We start from the raw sequence: 10141 nt of genomic DNA on the forward strand, positions 1-10141 counted from the left end.
ATGGCTCACCCAATAGGGGGAAATCCATATAACAATTCTACCTAGACTATTTCTTGAAACTAGAGAAAGTGTCTCATGCACATTTATCAAAACTCAAGCAGTCTGCACTGTATGGGAAGGGAGAAAATCCAGGCCACCCTCTTCCCACTGTTTGTAAAGGTTACTTCGAAGTAAATTCTAACTTAGCACTGGGAAAGCATGGTGGAATGCTACCAGAATTTCTGATTTGATTTTAGAGCCTCCATTCTGAGTTCAAAGGGCCACCAGATGTGAGGCTGTCATCTTAATGCAGGGCCTATACGAGTTGTGATTTCATGTGATTTCTGCAGAGCAGGCCCAACATGCATATTCACTCACTAATCACTTCTGACCCCATACATAGAGCATGAAGGGTGGTAGAGTGGGGACTGTTGGTCAAAAGTAGAGGAGGTAAGAAAGTGTAGAGTTCATGGAGCAAAAGCCATCGCTTTCCCATGCCCTAGGGAGCAGGGTGGGCATTAGACAAGTTCTCTTACCCCTCTAAGACTAGGGGCACCCAAAGTATTTGTACATACCTTCTCCCCTTCAGCAATAAAGGACTGGCAACACCTTTTATCTGAAAACTTCAGAACCATTGGTCTGTCCAATGCCTAGAGCTGGTGCTGCTGGAGTGTGGAGAAAGGGGCTGGAAAACATGGCCCAGCCTGAGGGCAGGAGGAGGGCCAGGGTGGCCAGCAGCACTCCCATAAAGTGGATTAAAATGGGATATAGGTTTCCCATGGGTTGAATGGACACTGAGGAAGGTTGTGGGGGTTTCAGCTATCTTAAGAGAGGCTGAGGAGAGAGGAGAAGGCTGAGCTTCCAGAGTAGGCTTCTGTATCTCCTTCTGTTCTCAGAGCATCTCAGGGTCCCAGGGTAAACCCCTATCATCTTCAAAGAAACTCTTTTCTCAGTAAAATCCTTCCACTTTTCCACATGGCTTTGCAAAAGTGAGATCTTTCTTTCCCCATTCTCTGATGAACCCAAAATACGTCAAAGGTGGAAGATAGGACTCCGCAGGACAGACGTCCCTATTTGCTTGGCCTCTTGGAGATCAGTTACAAGGTGTGTACAAGGGCTGCCTTACCCTCATACCTGCAGTTCTCGTCATGAGGCTTCTGGACAAGCAGGTCTAGAGGACAGGAACCAGACAGTGAGGCCTAGAAACCATGTCATGTCACAGCTGAAGAAAGACGGCAGCAGTGGGGAAGCCCGGCATGACAACTATTAACTCCTACGGGAAGTCATCATCTAGCAAAGATGTATCTTACGCCTCATCTCTACAAATGGACAAAGGAGGACAACCTGCAGCCAGTTCAAAGAGACAGTTTCGGTTCAGCAGAGAGCCTCATGAGGAAGTGGCCACTCTCCGGAAGTGTTCAAATAGGGAGGCTAGAGAGGGAATCTCTATATCAGGTGAGAAGTTGGAACGCTTAAGCCCTTTGTTTGGAGATTGCAAACTGATGTCATGCATGTCATATGGGACAAACAGATGCACTTGCTCTTACTAGTACACTGTTTGCCTTCAGAGTGTTTTGTTGTTGCTATTGGAAACAGAGCTGAGCAGAGGTGCCCCTTTCCACAGATCTTACGTTCTTTAGCTCACCATGGCCAGCACCGCTCCCCACTCTACCCAATATCACAGCCAAGTGTCCACTGACATTTATTACTATGCCCGCACTACAGGGTTTTCCCCTTGTACTCAACCCACTTAACCCATGTATATTATTACTTGCCTTTTCTCTGCAGGTGAGTGATCAAGTGACTTTAGCTATATTCTATTAACTCTCAACCTTCATTTGAAACAGTAGGATAGAGCTATGTTATCTCAATTCTCCCTCTCTCCCTGTGCTCCCAAAGATTTGCAGCGCATGTGAACAGCACAGAAAAACACCAAACAGCTGTTTGCACTCGGCCCTGGAGCGAGATTCCCAATAACCCAATGGAAAGGAGAAAGGCAGCTCCTGAAATGTGCATGGACTAACGAGTCACGCACTCATTACCATGCACACCACCTCCAGGACAGTGGCCATTTTATGTTTTTCAGTTCAGTTCAGTCGCTCAGTTGTGTCTGACTCTTTGCGACCTTATGGACTGCTGCACGCCAGGCCTCCCTACCCATCACCAATTCCCGGAGTCTGCTCAAATTCATGTCCATCAAGTTGGTGATGCCATCCAACCATCTCATCCTCTGTCGTCCCCTTCTCCTCCTGCCTTCAATCTTGCCCAGCATTAGGGTCTTTCCCAGTAAGTCAGTTCTTCACATCAAGTGGCCAAAATACTGGAGCTTCAGCTTCAGCATCAGCCCTTCCAATAATATTCAGGACCGATTTCCTTTAGGATTGACTGGTTTTATCTCGTGCAGTCCAAAGGACTCTCAAGAGTCTTCTACAACACCACAGTTCAAAAGCATTTACATTTTTAAAGAAACATTATTCCTCCTTGAAGGAAGACTACCATCAGGTTGACTACCTTTTAAAAAAGAGTTCAGAGCATCCTGTTAATGACCAGCAATAAATAAAAAAACTATCTTATCTGCTAGACTGGAATAAAAATTAGATATTTTGGACAATGATCTGGATCAAATGAATGTTGAGAGGCCTACTAGCTCAAAAAACCTACGATTCCTAAAACTCATACTAATAATAGTAGCCAACACTTACTACATGCTTTCTATAGGCCAGACACTGTATAAGCACTTTAGGTGGTTTATCTCACATGTAATAACACTACAGAATAGGTATTAAGATTATCCTTAGTTATAACTGAATCACTTTGCTGTATACTTGAAACTAACTCAACATTGTAAATTAACTGTACTTCAAACAAAAAAAAATACTTTTTAATTTCTTAAAAAAGATTATCCTCAGATATACAGAAGAAGAAACTCAGGCACAGAGAGGTTAAGTAACTTGTCCAAAGTCACACATCTAGTGATGATAGGGCCAGAATTTAAATCCAGACAGTCTAACTCCAGAGATGCTAAAGAAGAAATGATGACAGTGCCACCAAGATTTGATAGTTAATTTCCCATAGAAATTTCTTTTCCCTACCCATTAACTGATGCGGCTGCATTTCAAGCCCACCAAGAACACAAAACACAAGAGGTTCATATTTTCTGGTTTACAAATCTGTGAAAATTAAACAAAAAATACTCTCACACATTATTTGATTCTTTAAAATATAAAACAATTAAAAAGGAAAGTTTCCTTGGAACTGAAGTTCCTTTTCCAGAATCTGGTTTACATTCACAATTCGAAAGGGAATATAAAATAAAACTGTTCAATGTCAGGTCATTTCTTTCAAGAGTCTACAACTAAATGCTGTGCAGTGTGTGCTGGACACATGGAACTGAGTTTGCAGTATGTTCAATCATGCAAAATTTGATCAATGTAGTGGACTTTTGTTATGTTACAGTGACCCTGCCAGGGAGCTGGGAAGCCTATCTTAACTTCTGAGATCATGTGACATTATGAAGTATACATGCAAAACTAAACATTGTCTCTCTGTCTGCCTACTTCAATATTTTAATAGGAAAACTGTCAATGAGAATCCTATTTGAAAATGACTTGCGTGTTTAAATAAAACTAAAAAATAAATTTAAATAAAATTCCCTTAAAATTATGTATTTGGGAAAACTAGACAGCTACATGCAAAAAGAACCAAACTGGAATACTTTCTCACACCATGCACAAGAATAAATTCAAAATGGATTAAAGACTTAAAAAAACATAGGCAGTATGCTCTTTGACATCAATCTTGGCAGCAATTTTTTTTTTTTTTGACGTCTCCTTAGGCAAGGGAAACAAAACCAAAGTAAACAAATGAGACTACCTCAAACCAAGAAACTTTTGCACAGTGAAGGACACTATAAACAAAACAAAAAGGGTGCCAACTGAATGAAAGAAAATATTTACAAGCAACTTATATGATAAGGGGTTAAGATTCAAAATACACAAATAACTCATACAACTCAATATTTTTTAAAAAAGCAATCTAATTAATAAATGGGCAGCAGAGATCTGAACATTCTTCCAAATAAGACAGATAGATGGCCAACAAGCATATGAAAAGACGCCCAATATCATAATCATCACAGAAATGCAAATTAAAATCACAATGAGCTATTACCTCACCCATAGGAATGGCTATTATCAAAAAGATAAAAAATAGAAAGTGTTGGTAAAGTTGTGCAGAAGAGAGAACCCTCATGCACTGTTGGTGAGAATGTAAATTGGTGCAGCCACTATGGCAAACAGTAAGGAGATTCCTCAAAAAATTAAAAAGAACTACCATACAATCCGGCAAACACTAATTTGAAAAAAATACGTGCACCTCTATGCTCACTGCAGCATTATTTATAATAGCTAAGATATGAAAGCAAGCTAACTGCCCATCAACAGATGAATGGATAAAAAAGATCTAGCAGATACACACAATGGAATATTACATAGCCACAAAAAAGAATGAAATCTTGCCATTAGTGACAACACAGATAAAGCTAAGCCATTATGCTAAGTAAAAAGGGTCAGACAGAGAAAAGTAAACACTGTATGATTTCACTTATATGCAGAATCTAAAAAAAGAAAAGTGGGACTTCCCTGACAATCCAGTGGTTAAGTCTCCTAGCTTCCACTACAGGGGGCACAGGTTTGATCCATGGTTAGGGAACTAAGATCCTTCATGACAGGTGGTGTGGCCAAAAAAATAAACTAAATAAAACAAATTAACAAATATAACAAAACAGAAACAGGGTTTTTGAAACAGATGCAAAGAACAAACCGGTGGTTGCGAGAGAAGAGGGGGTTGAGGGAGGAGAGAAATAGGTGAGGGAGATTAAGAGGTACAAACTTCCAGTTGCAAAATAAATGAGTCACAAGAATGCAATGTACAGTCTGGGGGATATAATCAATAATTATTTAATCTTTGTATGGGGACAGAGTATAAATAGATTTACTTCAGTGATCATTTTGAAATGTACTGAAATATCAAATCCTACGTTGTGTATAAGAAACTAACACAGTGTCTTAAGTCAATTATACTTCAAAAACAAACAAACTCATAAAGAGAGATTAGATTAATGGTTATCAGAGGTAGGGTATGGGGAGGAATGGATGAAGGAAGTCAAAGGTACAAAATTCCAGTTATAAGATAAATAGGTACTAGGGATAAAATGTCCATGATGAAGATAATTAATACTGCTGTATGTATGTTATATATCAAAGTTAAGAGAGTAAATCCTGAATATTTTTCCATTAAATTTTCTATTTAATTCTGTAACTACATGAGATAATGGATGTTCCTAAACTTATTGTGATAATCACTTCATGATGTATGTAACTCAAATCATTATGCTATACACCTTAAATTTATTGTGCTATAAGTCAATTATATCTCAGTAACACTGAAAGAACAAAATCATAAATGTATTTAAAAATAAAAACTGTCAAATAAACATTAGTTCTTTGGGCTTATTATCAATTGAAAATATTACTCAAAAATAAATGTTAGACATTATATGATGACGTTTTCCTGACCAGAAAGCCTAAAATTTTTAAATCATATTTTAAATAAGATTGTACTCCTTCCTTAATAAGAGAACTGAAATTGTCCCAAAGTATTAATAAGTAAAAAAACTCAATACTGAAGGCAACTCCAAATTACTTAAGAAAAAATGTTCATTAGTGCATGTAATAAGCCCTTATATTTTATACAAAGAAATACATGATTTTGTTAATAGAAAATCCGTTTCTCTATCCTTCACTAAAAAACAGGCTGAAGGAATATGTAAAATATATATCTTTTAAAGATGTCAAATTATTAACCATCCTGTCTAGGATATATTGTGGGGAAAAGGGAACATTATTTAGTACCTCTTTTAAGCCCTTTGGGGCTTCCCTTGTGGCTCAGCTGGTAGAATCCACCTGCAATGTGGGAGACCTGGGTTGGATCCCTGGGTTGGGAAGATCCCCTGGGGAAGGGAAAGTCTACCCACCCCAGTATTCTGGCCTAGAGAATTCCATGGACTGTACAGTCCATGGGGTCACAAAGAGTTGGACACCACTGAGCAACTTTTACTTCACTTTAAGCCCTTTAGCAAAAGAGCCTGTTCAGTTCAGTTGCTCAGTCGTGTCCGACTCTTTGCAGCCCTATGGACTGCAGCGCGCCAGGCCTCCCTGTCCATCATCAACTCCCGGAGTTTACTCAAATTCATGTCCATTGAGCCGGTGATGCCATCCAACCATCTCATCCTCTGTCATCCCTTTCTCCTCTTGCCTTCAATCTTTCCCAGCATCAGGGTCTTTTCAAATGAGTCAGGTCTTCGCATCAGGTGGCCAAAGTATTGGAGTTTCAGCTTCAACATCAGTCCTTCCAATGAATATTCAGGACTGATTTCCTTTAGGATGGACTGGTTGGATCTCCTTGCTGTCCAAGGGACTCTCAAGAGGCTTCTCCAACACCACAGTTCAAACGCATCAGCTTTCTTCACTGTCCAACTCTCACATCCATACATGACTACTGGAAAAACCATAGCCTTGACTAGATGGACCTTTGTTGGCAAAGTAATGTCTGCTTTTCAATATAGTGTCTAGGTTGGTCATAACTTTTCTTTCAAGGAGCAAGCGTCTTTTAATTTCATGGCTGCAATCACCATCTGCAGTGATTTTGGAGCCCAAAAAGATAAAGTCTGTCACTGTTTCCATTGTTTCCCCATCTATTTGCCATGAAGTGATGGGACCAGATGCCATGATCTTAGTTTTCTGAATGTTGAGTTTAAGCCAACTTTTTCAGAGCCTGGAACACCTAATATACCCCAGGACAGTACACCACAAAGGCCACAAGGTGTCGCTTTCTGACAACCTCTAGCTTTGCAGCAGACACTATTCTTCAAAGGGAAGGATGTTACTAAATTTTGAAGGGGAAGAAGAGGAAGGATGTTACTATATTTTGATGCAATAACCAGACGTGCATCCACTAGAACACACAGCAATTAATGCATCCAGATTAACAGAAGTTTCCCTCTAATATCCCTAAACCTAAAACTTAAATTTATTTTTACCGTCTTCATCTTCTTTTCCCCTGGAGCAACCCAGAGCATGTTTTTTTGTTTTTTGCAACTTGAGGGATCCAAGTTCCTTGACTGGGGATGGAACTAGTGCCCACTGCAGTGGAAGCACAGAAGCCCAACCACTGGCCCATCACGGAATTCCCACCATGAGCATGTTAACATTACTGCAGATTAGGGATACCAACCCCCAAATTTTCCAGTTACTTTTTAGTCTTCACACTCAATGGGATGCCCTGAGGAGGAATTGTTATCCTTACTTTACTGATGAGGAAACCAAAACCCAGAGAGTTTATAATGGGCCAATGAAAATTCCAGTGACCAGGTTTCCCGACACACACCACCCCAGCTGGGGCCTGTAACCCTGCCTTTCCTCCATCCCTCCACGTGGAAGTGTTTGGGAGTAGGGTTCCACTGTTCAGCCTTTTAGAAACTAATGTAAAATACTTTATATTAAACTGATATGAATTTTCAGCTATTTATGTTTATAAAATAAAGTTTCAGAGGGTTTTCATGGCTGCTCTAATTCATTATGTACTGTGCCTGTGATGGGTTTCCAAAGAAACTCTCTGTTGTTCAGGGAATGTATTAGTTTGCTAGGGTTGCCCTAAAGAAACCCTGGGCTTTAAACAACAGAAATTAATTTTCTTACAATTGTGGAGGCTAGAAATCCACCATCAAGGTGTCGACAGGGCTGGTTTCTTTTGAGGCCACTCTTCTTGGTTGGTAGACGGCTGTCTTCCCCAGATCTTAGCACTCGTGCATGTGTGGGTGTGCACGTGTGTGTTAATCTCTTCTTATAAAGACATGAGTCAAACTGGAATAGGGCCCACCTTACTGACTTCATTTTACCTTAATTATCTCTTTAAAGGCCCTATCTCCAAATACTGTTGCATTCTGAGATACTGGGGTTGGAACTTCAACATATGAATTTAAGGGTGACAATTCAACCTGTAACAGGATGAAAAAGTTGAGAAACGTGCAATACCCCTTCCAACTCTTTACCCATAAGAATGGCAGTGCTCTAGTCTATGTCCCAAGATCACATGAGTAATAATCATTGGCGCTAGAATTCAAATACTGGAAGTCCATATGACACCAGTGACTAAGCATTCAAGCTGAATATTGATAAGCACAGCTTTTATTGTCTTTAACTTCCTCCACCAAATAGTTCATAATGGCAGCTACTTTCCTTTTTACCCAATAGCTATTTAGAAAATTTGTTTTTACTTCCAAGAGATTAGATTATTTCATTAACTTTGTTATTACTTTCAAATTTTCATGACAAGGTATTTGAGGGCACGAAATCTTTCTAGATAACAAAAATGTCTTTTTGACATGGAGCATAATATAAAAAAACTAAGTAATCCCAATTGATTCAACCTTATCATTGCATTCTGATCTCTGTATCTTTGTTTTTTTGTGGCTATTTTCCAGCAAATCTCACAAAGGCTAAAAGTGGTGTGCTAAAATCTCCAATGGTAATCGTAGTATTTCCAAGTTTTAAATGGTATGAATTCTACTATATAATCTACCATCCTGTCTGTGGTTTACTGCCTTTTGCCTCGAGGTCTTCTTTACTGAGTTTTAATTAGTTAACATTTACTGTGTCCCACCCTCTGTGCTTGTAGTTTCACACAAATTACTTTAAAACCAAAGTAACTCTAGCAATATTGATCATGTGGATCCAGATTTATGGAAATTGGACTTTATACAGTATTGAAGAAAAATACAGATTCATGTTGATGTATGGCAAAACCAATACAATACTGTAAAGTAATTAACCTCCAATGAAAATAAATAAATTTATATTAAAAATAAATAAATAAGCAGGGTGACAATACAAAAAGAAAAATACGGTAATCCAAATCCTGAAAGATAACGCTATGAAAGTGCTGCACTCAATATGCCAACAAATTTGGAAAACTCAGCAGTGCCCACAGGACTGGAAAAGGTCAGTTTTCATTCCAATCCCAAAGAAAGGCAATGCCAAAGAATGCTCAAACTACCGCACAATGGCACTCATCTCACACGCTAGTAAAGTAACACTCAAAATTCTCCAAACCAGGGTTCAGCAATACATGAACCGTGAAATTCAAGATGTTCAAGCTGGTTTTAGAAAAGGCAGAGGAACCACAGATCAAATTGCAAACATCTGCTGGATCATGGAAAAAGCAAGAGAATTCCAGAAAAACATCTATTTCTGCCTTACTGACTATGCCAAAGCCTTTGACTGTGTGGATCACAATAAACTGTGGAAAATTCTGAAAGAGATGGGAATACCAGACCACCTGACCTGCCCCTTGAGAAATCTGTATGCAGGTCAGGAAGCAACAGTTAGAACTGGACATGGAACAACAGACTGGTTCCAAATAGGAAAAGGAGTATGTCAGGGCTGTATATTGTCACCCTGCTTATTTAACTTATACACAGAGTACATCATGAGAAATGCTGGGCTGGAGGAAGCACAAGCTGGAATCCAGATTGCCGGGGGTAATAACAATAACTTCAGATATGCAGATGATACCACCCTTATGGCAGAAAGTGAAGAAGAACTAAAGAGCCTCTTGATGAAAGTGAAAGAGGAGAGTGAAAAAGTAGGCTTAAAGCTCAACATTCAGAAAACTAAGACCATGGCATTTGGTCCCATCACTTCATGGCAAATAGATGGGGAAACAGTGGAAACAGTGTCAGCCTTTATTTTGGGGAGCTCCAAAATCACTGCAGATGGTGACTACAGCTATGAAATTAAAAGACACTTATTCCTTGGAAGGAAAGTTATGACCAACCTAGATAGCATATTAAAAAGCAGAGACATTACTTTGCCAACAAAGGTCTGTCTAGTCAAGGCTATGGTTTTTCCAGTGATCACATATGGATATCAGAGTGGACTATAAAGAAAACAGAGCGCCGAAGAATTGATGCTTTTGAACTGTGGTGTTGGAGAAGACTCTTGAGAGTCCCTTGGACAGCAAGGAGATCCAACCAGTCCATCCTAAAGGAGATCAGTCCTGGGTGTTCATTGGAAGAACTGATGTTGAAGCTGAAACTCCAATA

This window comes from Ovis aries, chromosome 2 (genome assembly GCF_016772045.2).
Source record: "Ovis aries strain OAR_USU_Benz2616 breed Rambouillet chromosome 2, ARS-UI_Ramb_v3.0, whole genome shotgun sequence".
In the NCBI taxonomy this organism is placed as follows: Eukaryota; Metazoa; Chordata; class Mammalia; order Artiodactyla; family Bovidae; genus Ovis; species Ovis aries.